The sequence below is a fragment of the Xyrauchen texanus genome, chromosome 35 (assembly GCF_025860055.1).
Source record: "Xyrauchen texanus isolate HMW12.3.18 chromosome 35, RBS_HiC_50CHRs, whole genome shotgun sequence".
Taxonomy (NCBI): Eukaryota; Metazoa; Chordata; class Actinopteri; order Cypriniformes; family Catostomidae; genus Xyrauchen; species Xyrauchen texanus.
Window position 1 is genome coordinate 34,414,972 of NC_068310.1, and position 16,341 is coordinate 34,431,312.

Genomic DNA, 16,341 nt, shown 5'->3' on the forward strand with positions numbered 1-16,341 from the left:
TGTCCAACTCGCTTTCTTCCATAAAATCAAAGTGGATTAGGAGAAAGGACTGTCAAACTTCATATTATTATTATTATTATTATTATTATTATTATTATTATTATTATTATTATTAGGGTAAATGATGTGAGGCTAAGTTTTTGTCCAGTTATTTTTAATTATTAAAAACAAAACAATTACTTGAATGCAAATCTTCTATGATGAACATGTTCCCTCTAGAGAGGTCTCTCCTATTGTGTAAGTAGCTTACGCTATGGGAAAACTCAGTTTCTCGAGAAATATTGAAGTCTTTATGTAAAACGCATTGCAGCTGCACAGCAGACAGCAATGAGCGAGGTAGCTCGGTCATTGGCTGTGCTGCGGCAACTTGCTCGAACCAATGACGGGGCGACTCTGAACGCGCGACCAATGAGCGCCATGATTGGCGTGGCTAAGGCTATATATTAGGCGCCCGTCATGAGAGTTCTTTAGATTTAATCTCCTTCAGCGAAGACCTTCTCTTCGCTGGATCCTCCGGATTGTTGGAGTCTTTTCGCCCGCCGTCGACAAGCCTACAGCAGGACTGCTACGAGTACGCCGGCGCCTTCAGCCGCCTTCAGAGCCTTCTGCTACGCCAACCGGCACGCATCACCCTGATATCCTTTTACTAGCTACTTTGCAATTGTTCGCCTCTGCGACGCTTTTTGTATCTTAGTAAAAGAGCAATTTTCGAGGCGTTGTTCCAAATGCCTTCCACCTGCGCCTCGTGCAGAGGCCTTCTTCCTGACGGGGACCGTCACATTATCTGCACTCGCTGCCTGGGACCCGACCACGCAGAAGCTGCTCTCACTCGAGGCGGATGCCCCGAATGTGACTCCCTGGGCCTCACCGAGCTGCGCGCTCGCTTCGCCGCCTTCGCTGCGAACGAGCCTGCTACCACCATGCTGCCGTCCCCTCTGTTCGAGCCGCGCAAGAAAAAGCGCCGCTCACAGAGGCCGCCAGGGCACGCGAAGTTCAGTGATGTCACGCCGGGCCAGTCCCCGCGTGCTTCACCACTACCCGAGAACTCCCCACTGCCAGTCCATTTCACGCAGGCGGACCAGCACCCCTCCAACAGAGCGGTGGGTCTCGTCTCATTCGGCGCGTCACGGGACGACGGTGAAAAGGATGACAGCCTTTCCATTGACGCTGCATCCGACGACTGGCCGGGCTCGGCCTTCGACCCCGCGCTGTCGACATTAGCGGACACGAGCACGGGCACCAGCATGGACTCGGAGATCGTCCGCATCCTATCTAAAGCCGTGGAAGACCTCGGGCTCGACTGGTCTTCTCCGGAAGAACCCGCCCGCAGCCGGCTGGATGAGTGGTTCCTACAGGGGCGCTGGCAGGCCCCTCGACAGAGACCCTCCCCTTTCTTCCCCGAAGTTCACGACGAACTCACAAAGTCGTGGAAAGCCCCTCACTCTGCTCGCCTGAAGCCTTCTTTCACTTCCTCGCTCTCCTCGGTAGACGGCGCGAGAGAAAGAGGCTACGAGGGAACCCCACCCCTCGAGGAGGCTGTGGCCAACCATCTGTGCCCACCCTCCACCGCTGGATGGAAAGCCAAAGCTTCTCATCCCTCGAAGCCCTGCCGATCTACCTCAGCTCTCGCCGCTCAAGCATACGCCGCCGCCGGCCAAGCTGCGTCAGCGCTTCATTCCATGGCTGTTCTGCAAATTTATCAGGCCAAACTTCTCCGCACCATGGACGAGTCTGGACCTGAACCTGAGGCTTTCAAGGACCTGCGCAGCGCCACTGATGTAGCCCTGCGAGCCACAAAGGCCACCGCCCAATCCATCGGCCGGGCCATGGCTAACCTGACTGTCCTTGAGTGCCATCTGTGGCTGACGCTAACGGAGATGAAGGACGCGGATAAGGCGCCATTCCTCGACGCGCCTATCACTCCAAGCGGCCTGTTCGGACCGGCGGTAAGAGAGTTTGCGGAACGCTTCACTGAAGCTCGGAAGGATTCGCAGGCTATGCGTCACTTCCTGCCCAAGCGCTCCAGCTCGTCACAGAGCCGCCAGAAACCGCCTCAGCAGCAGTAGCGAGCCAGAGCGGCGCCTCCCGTCTCCCAGCCAAAAACAGACCTGAAACAGACGCTCGATGCCGCTCGCATTCCGCTAACCGAAAGCAGCCGCCTGAGCGACGGGGACCTCGGCCCAAGATCGTGCTGAACCCGGAGCCTCGTAAGTCTTCCTAGCCACAGGAAGAAAAAGAGAGAGTGCGTGTCTCGCAAAAGCCGGACCACTCTCTCCAAAACGTGTAAAACATTACCCAGTCCCCTTACAGGCGGCTGGAAATGTCTGTACAGCAGTCAGTGGGCCAGTCACAGAACTCGCTCACCTGCAATCAAACGGCGTTTTAACGGCGACACACAAAAATCAGAAAAAGAGTCATTTTCTGCTTGTGTCACTAAGGGGTCACGTGTCCACACTAAAGTGCGCATTCCCACATATAAATACTGTCCAAACAGTGCCGAATACTTCCCCAGCTCCAGCTGTATGCCCCGTAAATGTAGATCGTGTGCCTATTGTCATGTATGCACCACTACACACAAGCACTGTTCCCACAGTTATAAACACTTCCCCAGTAAAAGCGGGAAATACTATAAAGGTAGCGCGCGTGCCTGCTGTCATGCATGCACCCCTACACACAAACACTGTATGCATGGCCAGAAACCCCCCGCCGCGAGCGGGAGGCTTTATGAAAGTGGCGCGCGTGCCTACTACAGTATATGCACCCCCACCCATAAGCGCTGCCCATACAGTTTCAAACAGTTCTCTGGCTCATGCCGCGAGCATCACAGATGCGACGCGCGAGCCAAGAAACTCCCCGCTAAGAGCGGGAAGCTTTATGAAAGTGGCGCGCGTGCCTATTACAATGTATGCACCCCCAAGTGTAAACACTGTCGATACAGTTTCAAACATTTCTCCAGCTCATGCTGCGAGCATTATGGAGATAGCACGCGTGCCTGTAATCTCACACACACCCCTGCACTCGGCACTCAACAAAGCTGCTCAGCACGCGCCCGCGCTTCTGAGAGCTGTAAGCTCAGTTTTAGCACAAGGCGATTCGCCGGTGGGGCCCATACGTCACTGCAACACGCCCCCAGCCAGCATTCAGCCCATATCTGTGCGAGCAAAAGCCTGGGAAAAATCCCCGACATACCGAAATGTGTTTTGAACATAATAAAACACGGTTACTCGCTTCAATTCGCTCGCAGACCACCCCGCTTTTCAGCGGTGGTCGAGACGAAAGTGAGGAAAGATGTTTCGCATGTTCTACGCACCGAGGTGCTCAAACTGATAGAGAAGGGCGCTATAGAAACTGTCCCTCCCTCTATGAGCGAGGCGGGTTTTTACAGCCGCTATTTTCTCGTCCCGAAAAAGGACGGTGGCCTCCGCCCCATCCTAGATCTCAGACATCTGAACAAAGCTTTAATGATTCGCTCGTTCAGAATGTTAACGACCAAACATATCCTCGCGCAAGTTCGCCCCGGGGATTGGTTCCTATCAGTGGATTTGAAAGACGCTTACTTTCACATCCCGATAGCGCCTCATCACAGGCCTTTTCTGAGATTCGCTTTCGAGGGACAGTCATACCAGTACACAGTACTACCATTCGGCCTATCATTGGCCCCCCGTACATTCACGAAATGTATGGACACAGCACTTTCCCCCCTGAGACAGCGGGGAGTGCGAATACTGAATTACCTCGACGATTGGCTAATCATAGCACAATCAGAGAGTCAGTTAACAACAAACAGATCTTGGATTATCAGCCATCTAGAATGCCTGGGTCTGAGAATCAATTTTGCAAAGAGCGTGCTATCCCCCAGCCAAAATATCTCTTTTCTGGGAATAGTGCTAGACTCAGTGCAGATGATGGCACGCCTCTCATCAGAGCGCGCGCTCGCTATTCGGCGCCTTGCAACATCATTCAGAGCGGGCGCGCACACCCCCGTCAAACGATTTCAAAGGATGCTCGGTCTCATGGCCTCGGCATCAGCTGTACTCCAGCTAGGATTGTTGCACATGCGTCCTCTCCAACGCTGGCTCAAGAGCCGTGTCCCCACTCACGCGTGGCGCTCGAGCCACTTTTTAATCAGAGCGAATTACGGCTGTATAAAAGCCCTGACGCCCTGGAAAGCCGTCGACTGGTATCAAACCGGCGTGAGTCTGGGCGTGAACACACAGAGAAAAATGATCATGACAGATGCCTCCAAAATAGGATGGGCGGCCCTTTACGAGGGCAGGCCTGTCTCCGGCTTTTGGTCAAACCCGGAAAAGTGCCTACATATAAACTGTCTGGAAATGAAAGCGGTCGCCTTGGCTCTCAGAGCCCTGCTTCCGTACCTGAAAACGAACACGTCCTGGTCCGAACGGACAACATGACGGTAGTATCGTATATAAATCGCCAGGGTGGACTCAGGTCGAGCTCCCTGCACTCTATGGCCAGGGAGCTCATCTTATGGTCACAGCACAACCTGCGCTCGCTGAGAGCAGCGCATGTGCCAGGCGTCCTGAACCAGGGAGCGGACATGCTGTCCAGAGACAAAGTTCTCACAGGGGAATGGTCTCTCCACCCCCTGACGGCTCAGTGGTTATGGCAAACCTTTGGCAAGGCAGAGGTCGACCTCTTCGCCTCCAGGGAAAATGCGCACTGCCCTCTTTTCTTTTCTTCTCAAAAAGCACGGACGCGCTCGCCCAAGTCTGGCCGAACCGCCCCTTGTATGCTTTTCCCCCGATCGCGATGCTACCTCAGGTCATCAGTCGGATCAGGGAAGTGAAATGTGCAGTGCTCCTGATAGCCCCACTCTGGAAGAACCAGATGTGGTTTCCAGAACTGATGCAGATGATGCAATCTGCCCCATGGCCGATTCCGTTGAGGCTGGACCTCCTCAGGCAGGCCAACGGGATGATTCTTCATCCCTGCCCCGATCTGTGGGCCCTTCATGCATGGCCCCTCAACGGGTTCCCGAGAACCTCCCCAGTGGAGTGTTGAGAACCATCACTGAGGCACGAGCGCCCTCTACGAGGCGCTTATATGCCCAAAAGTGGAAAGTGTTCAGTGACTGGTGTGATACCAAGAGCTTGAACCCCAAATCGTGCGAGATACCAAGTGTACTCGCCTTCTTGCAAGAGCTGCTGGAGGCGGGCCGCACACCCTCCACGCTCAAAGTCTATGTGGCTGCCATAGCGGCGTCGCACAATCCTGACAAAGGACGCTCATTAGGGAAAAACGACCTAATCATTCGTTTCCTAAGAGGTGCTAGGAGGATGAACCCTCCTCGCCCCCCCTCGGTGCCGATCTGGGACCTGGCCACGGTCCTGGACGCACTCAAGAGTGCCCCGTTCGAACCTTTCCGAACCGTGCACCTTAAACAGCTCTCGCTCAAAACTGCGCTCTTGCTGGCGCTCGCCTCAGTCAAGAGAGTGGGCGACCTGCACGCGCTGTCATCAAGTGCTGCTTGCCTGGAATTTGGACCTAACGACTGCAGAGTTGTCCTTAGGCCAAAGCACGGGTATATTCCTAAAGTGCTCTCCACACCCTTCAGAGTACAGGTGAAATCTCTGGCAGCGCTATCGTCTTCAGCAGACGAAAGCGACGCTAATTTACTCTGCCCGGTCAGGGCGCTCAGAGTATACTTGGAACGTTCTGCCCCGTTCAGACAGACGGAACAATTATTTGTATGCTTTGGTGGCCGCACTAAAGGTCTCGCAGTTTCAAAGCAAAGAATATCGCGCTGGATAGTAGATGCTATAGCGCTGGCTTATGAAGCCAAGGGCCTTCAATGCCCCTTAGGCGTCAGAGCTCACTCTACGAGGAGCATGGCCTCCTCCTGGGCGTGGTCGAGTGGGATACCCATTGAGGATATTTGTGGGGCGGCAGGCTGGGCCTCGCCTTCGACATTTATCAGGTTTTATAACCTACAGGTCCCCTCATTGCATTCCAACATTCTATCAGCCTGACTGTAGTATGGACTGGAGTACATATATGCTGAGCATTATCTCCTCCCTTATAAGGTCCGTCTCTGACTGACTTAGGGAGTTTTTTATGCATATCAGTAAAAAGAAAAATCAGTACATAAGATATGTGCGTGTGTTTTTACAATGAGCGCCCCACCATGGGCCACCTTGGGGCAAAGGCGCTCTGTATTATCCCATTATATAGCTCGTCGTTGGACGGCTCGTTGAATAATCACTTTGCTTTAAGGCTCAGGCATCTGCCTCTGGCTTTATAGAGCGAAGTCAGCACGCACGGCGTTTTGCATGGTGTTCCCATAGCGTAAGCTACTTACGCAATAGGAGAGACCTCTTGAGAGGGAACGACTCGGTTACTAACGTAACCTCGGTTCCCTGAGAGGAGGGAACGAGTATTGCGTAAGTAGCTTACGCTATGGGAAAACTCAGTTTCTCGAGAAATATTATGTCTTTATGTAAAACGCATTGCAGCTGCACAGCAGACAGCAATGAGCGAGGCAGCTCGGTCATTGGCTGTGCTGCGGCAACTTGCTCGAACCAATGACGGGGCGACTCTGAACGCGCGACCAATGAGCGCGCTTCACGCCCGCGCGCTCAGAGCCCGCCAAGATTGGCGTGGCTTAGGGCTATATATTAGGCGCCCCGTCATGAGAGTTCTTTAGGTTCAATCGACTGAAGCGACTGACCAAGCACAAGCACGGCAGCTTACGCAATACTCGTTCCCTCCTCTCAGGGAACCGAGGTTACGTTAGTAACCGAGTCGTTTTTAATCACTAAGTTCAAAGTCATTTTAATATTTATTCTGGGGCTTCAATTAAAAAAAATGTAATGTGGTATAACTGTCTGGAGAGAGTAAAAAATGAAATAAAACATAAAAAGAAATTTTGGCATGAGTTGCGCAGTATAATGATTCATATTTGAAAAACGTTTGTCCACCAAATAAAAGTTATGTGGTGTAACCAGTATGGATATAGCTATTATATTGTTATGTGAAAAATAAAAGCAAAACATATAAAGCACAGAAAACCGCTTTACACCATTAAATCTGTTTGTGAAGGGTTTTTTAATCTTTATTTTGACACACTGGTGGCCAAAAGTTTAGAATAATTTACAAATTTTGCACTTATTGAAATACATTTTTACTTTTATCCACCAAAATGGCATTTAACTGATCACAAAATATATATGATCAAATCTAGACAGGCCCCATTTCCAGCAGCCATCACTCCAACACCTTATCCTTGAGTAATCATGCTAATTTGCTAATTTGATACAAGAAAATCAACCATTATATCAAACACAGCTGAAAGATATTTGGTTAAATTAAGCTTAACATTGTCTTTGTGTTTGTTTTTGAGTTGTCACAGTATGCAATAGACTGGCATGTCTTAAGGTCAATATTAGGTCAAAAATAGCAAAAAAAGAAACAGCTTTCTCTAGAAACTCATCAGTCAATCATTGTTTTGAGGAATGAAGACTATACAATGCTTGAAATTTACAAAAAAACTGAAGATTACATACAAAGTGGGTTTAGCTGACAGCTTCATTGAATTCTACCCGCTCAACACCAGTTTCATGTACATGAAGACTCAGGGGACTTATGGGAAGAATTGGAAAGAAAAAGCCACTTTTGAAACAGAAAATCAAAAAGAAAAGGTTAGATTGGGCAAAGAAACAGACATTGGACAACAGATAATTGGAAAAGAGTGTTATGGATCTTAACCCATTGAGCTTTTATGGGATCAGCTAGACTTTAAGGTGTGTGAGAAGTGCCCGATAAGACATTCACATCTATGGCAAGTGCTACAGGAAGTGTGGGGTGAAAGGTCACCTGAGTATTTGGACAAACTGACAGCTAGAATGCCAAAGATCTGCAAAGCTGTCATTGCTGCACGTGGAGGATTTTTTGATGAGAACTCTTTGAAGTAGTTTAAGAAGTTATATATATATATATTATATGAAAAATATGTTTGTAAACTTTTTTGAAATTAATAATTAAGTTGTTCACACTCACATGTATTCAGGGTGCAAAGAATAAATTGTAATACCTTTTACTTGATGGTTACACCATATGATATTTTTAACGTTTTTCTTTTGTAGAAAATGCTATGAATGCTTTTAAAAAAATTGGGAAAACCAACATGGACTAAAAACTTGACGCGTGTTTTGTGTTTTAAAAGTAGATTTTTAAAGATTTTTCATTTGATCCCCTCAGTATTTGTCAGTCACCCATTGCACCACATGACATTTTTAAAGTCTTTTTTTTTTTTGCCAATATGGACTCAAAAATTACATCTCTACAAACTTGACATGTATTGCAAAAGTAGATTCTTTAAAAGCTTTATCATTTTATCACCTCGGGCAACCTTATAAAAACATTGGTTCATTGACATATAAGTCATTATTCACTGAAAATCTTGCCTTGAAAATCTTACTTCAGTGCTTTGCTCACAATTTACTTTCATTGCATATAAAAGAGTATTCACAGAAAACATAAATCATTTGGGTTCAGAATGGCATGAGGGTGAGTAAACATTTCTATTTTGGGTGAACTATCACTTTAAACTGAATCAGATGTCGATTTCATTTCTGAGAAGATTAATGTGGCTCAGCATTTGAACTGAATCGCACTGAAGATTCATTTTTGAGCTGAAACCAACATATCTTGCGATTCTTTTCCTAAAAAGGATCAGATGATGTCCGTTTTGACTGACTGAAGAAGCTAACCATTTGTTTATCGCTGCATTGTAATTGACAACTTTCAAACGTCCTCTAAAAAAAATTGGTCTAAGCAAAGTGAGGATGATGAGGATGACGAAGATGATGACGTTCGTCTCGGTGGGGTTTGCCCTCCAGTGGCATGAGATGAAAGCACTTACCAGCACCAACAATGTCACGTCACTGTGAGTTAGAAGCAGTGTCTTTCACACCTTAATAGACTTAAACAGCAGGTGGACTGCAGATCAACGTGTGCGAGAATGTGTGCAGCCTATGTGAGTTTGTTATACTGAAGATAAACGACTCAAAGGCTTTGCATCACTTATGAATCTCGCACATGTTTCACTGAGTGTCCAGGGTCAAGCTTACAATTCCATTCAGCGGATGTCACATACACATTCATGCAGCTTATGTGTCTGCTATCTCAGCAGGAATTGGAATGGGACTTGCTCGAGATGCTCCACTCCAGAGATTGTTACGTTTATGACTGCTCTCATTCAGATGGGATTTGTAATATCTCTGTTGTTTCTTTTAGACAGCAATGGAGAGCAAATGGAGACTTTTGCTTGAGTCTCCGTTTTGGGTTTGTTCAAATCCCTTACCCTAAGTATGAGCAATAGAAGTGATTCTTGCATTAGGAAACCCCACAATTAAATAGAATTAAGTGTCCAGAGCTACGAGCCTCTGTGTAATAGCATTTTTCTCCTGACATATCAGAGCTGGAAGTTGTTAACTGTTCTTCAAGTTTTTAGTTTGTTGACCTGTGTGTGTTGATACTTCAGCGCTAGAGTTTAGACACCAAACTTTATTCCCCTGGTGACTCAGATAGGAAGATGCAGCTTGAACACCTGCCACAACGATAAGACCACACAAAGAATGTTGCTTCATTCCATCGATAGGAAATAGTTGGTGTGTTAGTGTTTGTTTGTGTATGCATTAGGATATATGTGCTGTGGATGTGGAGATATGAACTGCAAACAGGAATAAAAACAGCAAAACATGTACGACCAATACTGACAATCACAGAGACTGCAGAAAACAAGTTCTGTATTCGGGAAAAACCTGCAGCTGGGAATTTATCCAACTGACCGGGCACAAACTGCAATAAAGAACACAAATAAGTCCTTAAAATAATATGTTATCCCACAACTAACATGGTAGGTGATTGTCTTTGTTACAGAAATGTATGAGTGAATTGCACAAAAAACATATCCAAAATCAGAAGAAAAAAATAATATATTATATTTTCATTAAGAAAATAAAGCCTATTTTTAAGATCAATAAGATGTTCCTCCTCTCAAATCCTCATTATTATCATTGCAATGTCTCAAATGTTTAACTTCTGTTATTCTCAATGGTCATTCTCATTAGATTACAGTAACAAATTACAGTAATACAATGATTTTGCTGTTCAGACTTGAAATAAGCATAAATAAAATGTACTAAGGTTGCTACTGGAAGTGGTATTAAGGAGGTCAGCAGGGGGTGTTCACCCTGTGGTTTGTGTGGGTCCTAATCCCCCAGTATAGTGACGGGGACACTATACTGTAAAAAGGCACCATCCTTCAGATGAGACATTAAACCGTGGTCTTGACACACGGATCTCAGGACACTTCTCGTAACAAGTAGGGGTATAACTCCTGGCCATATTTCCCTCATTGGCCCTTATCCATCATGGCCTCCTAATAATCTTGATCCCTGAATTGGCTATGTCACTCTACTCTCTTCTCCACCAATAACCAGTGTATGGTGGGTGTTCTGGCACACTATGGCTGCCGTCGCATCAACCAGGTGGATGCTGCACACTGGTGGTGGTTGAGGAGAGTTCCCCTATACTATGTAAAGTGCTTTGAGTGCCTAGAAAAGAACTATATAAATGTAAGGAATTATTATTATTGTTATTATTAATGCAACACATATTACTATTAAGTATATACTTTACAATGTATTTACAACGTATTTTATCATAATTGTTTCGCATTACAGGGACACGAGAGGTAATCGTTGGCGAAATCTTTAGAAATTGTACGAGTGGGCTCATACAAAATGAACAATTTTATTATGATTTTTCTGAAGTTTAACTTACCCAAACCTACAGTATAACATACAGAGGGTATGTTCTTCACAGGTTCTGTAAGATTCAACAAACTTAAAGTAAGTGATAAAAAAATGGAGTGGATTAGTCAGAGAAAGCCGTAATGATGAGTTTCACACATAAAATCGTGGTCTGTCTTTAAGCCTGAGTGTGAGTATCTTCCTTTTACGCATGCAAACAACTCCAGATCAAAGGCGCTCTGATTGCCCTTTTTCAATCTCCTGTCTCTGTGTTTTGAATCCATTAGATGGACAATACTTTTCAGGGGAGCCACATTGCCGTGTGTACGTGACATCATTAACCCTGTATCCTAGCGTCATAGTGTTAGTGTTAGCGTTAGCATTAGCGATATTTGTCCCTCTGTGATAAACAGGATACAGGCCATTAGCCTAATCACACACAAACAAGTCATCTTTTCTTCTTTTCATCTTCTTTCTGTCTTCATCCACGTAGTTTGCCTCTCCATGTCTCTGTTTTGTTGGTATTAGCGTAAGAGTCTCACAGTCAACAACCAGACTCTGGATTCTGAATTTCCGGCATTTTAGAAAATTGCCCCTTTGGATTCAACATTTCTTTGAAAAAGTCTTTCAGAAGACAGACCCAAGGACAAAATGATCTCAAACTATGTTTGCTACATGCACAAGTATTGTTGTATCAGATGAGTCTCTGATCTCTGATGCTATTCAAAGAGCGCGCAGTAAATTTACAGAAGTTTGCAAGATTTGCTGGTGGTGATGGCAAGGGTAGGAGATGTAATTGTTATGGTGGCTATGCGTCTGTCCCACTGACATTGTTTAAAATGGCAATCAAATATTCTGTAGCCAAGAGAAACCTCTCTAATCCGATTCTATAAATTTTTATTTGATTCCTGGTTTTCCATCTGAGGTGTGCCATGTTGTTTAAACAGAGCAGGGTAAAACCCACATGGAGGAAATCAGATGTTCCTGTGGGGTTATAGAGTCTTATCACTGTGTTTTCGACTATCACAAATTGCAGCTTCGCATTTAGAGTATGCATAAATGTGTAAATAGTACAGTAAATCTCTGACACTGTCAACTTGTGCTCCGTTGTTGTCTGTGGTAAGTATGCTGTGACAGCACTGCTGTTGTGATGGAAAACCTTTTCCACAATGACAAGTACTCCATGTCTCTAGGTGTCATGCTGACGCTTATGTCATTACTATTGCTACTTGTCATTACTTGCCATTGTCATTAATTGCAAAATGAAAATAAAAATTAACTTCTAAAGATCAGATTAAAAACGAGAGAGGAATTGGGTGCAGTGTGAACAAATCCTGAATTATCTGGACACTTAAATCAACCAAGGGCTAAATGGCTTGCTCAAGGGTACAAAGGTTTTACCCCCGGTTGCAACCATAGATCTTTAATCATTTAACCTTAAATGAGATGTATTTATAGTCTGTTTATAGTTAATAACTACATTATACATTATATATACATATATATACATATATACATTTTTGCAAAACTTGTTATACGTGTCTCCAGGTACAATTCACTGCAATTTCCAGGTGAAATAAACACTAGAGGTCCTTCAACATCTGTGTGTTTTATTCATTTTCACTCAAATCATGACTTTAATTGCTCATTATGTATTTATAAAAACTTATTTTTCTGTCTATTACTCAGACCCTGCTATTTTATCTTATCGACATACTTTTACTCTAACACATCTTTTGAAAAAAGATACATTTTAATGCTAATATAACAGACCTGCCTACATATATACTCTTATTCCAGTGTGATTAGCTTGTGCGGTAGCTCACATGATAGGGCGTTGGAAATACAGTCAAAGGACCGCAGCCATGAACTCAAGCTGTCACGTGACACTGAAATAATGTGGTTGGTTCAGGAAATATTCAGTCTGCATTTTAAAACACTAATGGTGTGGTGGTGGTGGTGGTGGTGTAGTGGGCTAAAGCCCAGGACTGATAAGCAGAAGATTCCTGATTCGATCCCTACAGCCACCACCATTGCCTTAGAGCAAGTTACTTTACTCCAGGTTGCTCCATCCACTTGTATTGTAAGGACCTCCTGAGCTACGATATTTTTAAATGTTTTCTGGAGAAATTATTAAGTCATACATACACACCTGGGATATCATGAGGGTGAATAAATAAGTAAAGAATTTAAATTTTTGAGTAAACTATCCCTTTAAACAAACTGGTCTTCCCAACGTTACATGTAAGTGAATAGGTGAATTGTTTATTTTAACCAATTTATTTAAATTAACTGTTCGAAAAAACTAATTAACTTAAATTATTTGGACTTTCCTGTGCTTCTATCGACAGAGAGAAGAGGGTTTAGGAAGGCGTGTCGGATTACTCCCCCCTCCATTGCTGTGTTCCCAATACATTGTGACAAATGTTGCATTTAATGACGCTGCACAGCTACTCGCAGGTAAATGTAGTTTGTTACTGTTAAAAAGCCTATTGGAAAACAGAGAGGAAATTTATTTTCTGAAATAACTTTCCATTCCATCACAATAGTTTTGCATTCCAAACATCTTCGTTATGAAGCGCCAGCACTGAAACTAACTTTTTTTGTTTAAACAAAAAAAAAAAAAAAGTATCCAGGATGATAGGTGTCAGTATAGAGTCTAAAACCACAAGTAGGCCTAGTACTGGGACTGACGGGACGAGGAAAAGACAGTTAAAAAGTTACTGAGTGCACCTTTAAGGATGTCTTTATAAAGATGACGTTTTGCAATTGTTTCCTCAAGCACACAAAATGAGCAATATACTGTATCCTTCTGTCTATCATGCATAATCGCTGTTTTGCATAAGCAGCACATGTTGAGACTAACTGCATTCACTGTGAATGCATGAAACTCAAGATGCTTTGCTTTCGGCTCACTTTCGTTTTTAAAGCCGAAGCAACTCCTCTCTCCTTACACTATACTCCTTCTGCAGCTTCCTTTTGTTTTTGTGTATAATGTTTTTGTGTGGAGCGAGATGACCCTCTCGTCCCGCTACTGTCCCGGGCTGCAACTTTGCACTTTTGTTGAATGTGCTTACGGTTGAGCTGCTTGAGGAGGTGAGCTTGCACGCACTCTCCTTGAAGACCACGCTGTTACTCGCTTTGGCTTCTGTAAGGCATGTGAGGGATCTTCAGCCCCGTTCGGTCCATGATACTTGTCTGGAATTTTGGCTTGCCTTGTCTTGTGCATTTTGGCATTTTGGAATTTTGGCCTGTAGCTGTGTTTAAGCCTAAGTGCGGTTAAAGTTCTGACCACTCCCTTTAAGGCTCAGGTATTAGCTTTAAATGATTTTCTCCTCCTCATTTTGAATCAGACGAGGCAAAAAAATTGTACATGCTCTGCCCTGTGATGGCGCTGTGCTTGTACATTGATAATTATTTTTGGCTGACGGTCATTCCAAGGGTTTGTCCGTCTCCAAGCAGAGACTATCTCATTGGATTGTTGATGCCATTGGACTCAAGTATGATTCGCAAGGCAAACAATGTCCCATAATTGTAATGGCCCTTCCTACCAGGGGCATGGCTTCTTCCTGGGATTGGGCAAATGGTGTGTACTTACCGGAAATGTATCTGGAAGCTGGGCTTCCCCTAACTCCTTTGTCAAGATCCATTACTTTGATCTTTCCTCTTTCTCTTCCCAGGTCTTTGCTTTGAAGGAGAGCTGAAATCCTTGTGTCCACTGGACACTGCAGCGTACGTATTTCTTACTATCCTTTTGGCTAGAGGCATTCTTTTTGCAATATCAGTTTGTGGCCATTATTGCTTTACAAACTACATGTGTGGTTCTACTGTATATGATACATTTGTGTATGTATTTGTACTCAATATTTCACTTCCTGATGGCTAGTGTCATTTTTGACTTCTAACCCCTTTATAGGGCATTTTGGTTTATCTTCCTTCCTATTTTTCAATATGTTCTGTGCTTTCTATCCTATTGGTTAGTAGTGTGAGACGTGTGTGAAATCAGTAGCATGCCGCAATGGTATAGATTCCCTATAGCGTCAGTATCTGACGCAGCGTCGAAGTGACCGACTTGAAAAGGAACACTCAGGTTACGACTGTAACCTCATTTCCCTGAAAGGAGAGAATGAGACACTGCATATGCCTGCTGTACTACTAATTTCTCACTGTTAAAGGTTTGAGACAGCCACTCTGTTCTCTTTAGTAAAAAATCCTGATGAAATGACGTAGTGCTCCAGAGAATATTCCCGCTATGATGCGAGTATCGCGGGCAAAGCGTCAAGCACCATCTGCCAATAGATTGCCATGATTGTAAAGGGCTTGAGAGAATGTCATTCCTGGGAGGAGCTCCCCATAGCGCCCTCACCAATTGACACAGCGTCTCATTCCCTCCTTTCAAGGAACCAAGGTTACAGTCGTGACCTGAGCGTTTTACTAAAAGCACCATGGTTCAACTTTGGTTAATTTTCATACAACTATTGTGAGGGAATGCAAAAGTATTTCAGAAAAGAAATCCCCTTCATGTCCTCCAAGAGCCTTTGTGGTGATCCTACTGTCATGCTACTGACATTTTTTGGAAGCTTCTGGTGTACAAATTGAGTTGACATGGAAAAATTACACTTAAGCTTGAATGCTGCTTCTTTCAATAACTATATTGCATGGCACAAAATCTGTTTAGTACTGCCCTGGGATTCTGTTTTGTCTAAACCTCAGTTTACATCACTTGATTTGTTATTGCAACACTTTGTGAATGGGCTGTAATAGAAGCTGTTGTGAAATCTGACTATATTTCACCTATATGCTCAATCATTCCATAATGCGATAGTCTCTCTTAATCTCACTAATCTCTATGTCTTACTCTCTTATTCTTTTGAAAAGTCCCACATGTGGCAGTGATGGTGTAATTTCCAATGTTGGCTGATTTCGCTGTTGATGTGCGCAGTTGGGGACTAGCGCAGCTGTGCTTACCTCTATGTGCATCCTGCTGGGAGTCACAGTTCGTTGTAAATTATCTTGCTAAACTCTTTCTGGAGCATGCAGTTCTGACTGCGATAATGTGAGCTCTAACCTTTAATCAAGTGTGAGGCGAGCCATCTCATCAATTGCCACAGAGACGCTGACAGCAAGGGCCGTAGTTTCACATATTGTACATACACACACACATGGGTGTGTACACTTAATTCATGAGACATTCTGTCCAAAGTTCTCTCACCAAAAAAAACAAAAAAAAGCATAACATTTTAATTTCTTGGTTTGTTTGATTGGGTGGGTGCAATAAAAAAGAGGAGTAATCAATTTTGAAAGTTATGCAGCCATCAGATCATTTTAAACAGGGACGGATTAGGACTTGCAAAGGCCCTGGGGCCAATTATCTCCAAGGGCCCCCCTCCACACAAAAGTTGTTGAGCGGGAGGGGGTGGGGGTTTCATTGTTCATGCCCAAAAGGGTTTTCAAGCGGGAGGATCACCAAACTAGATCGTGCAACCTTAAAGCCCAGGGCACCCCCGGGCAGTCAAGGGCCCCTGGGCATTGGCCCCATTGGCCCCGTCGGTAATCCGTCCCT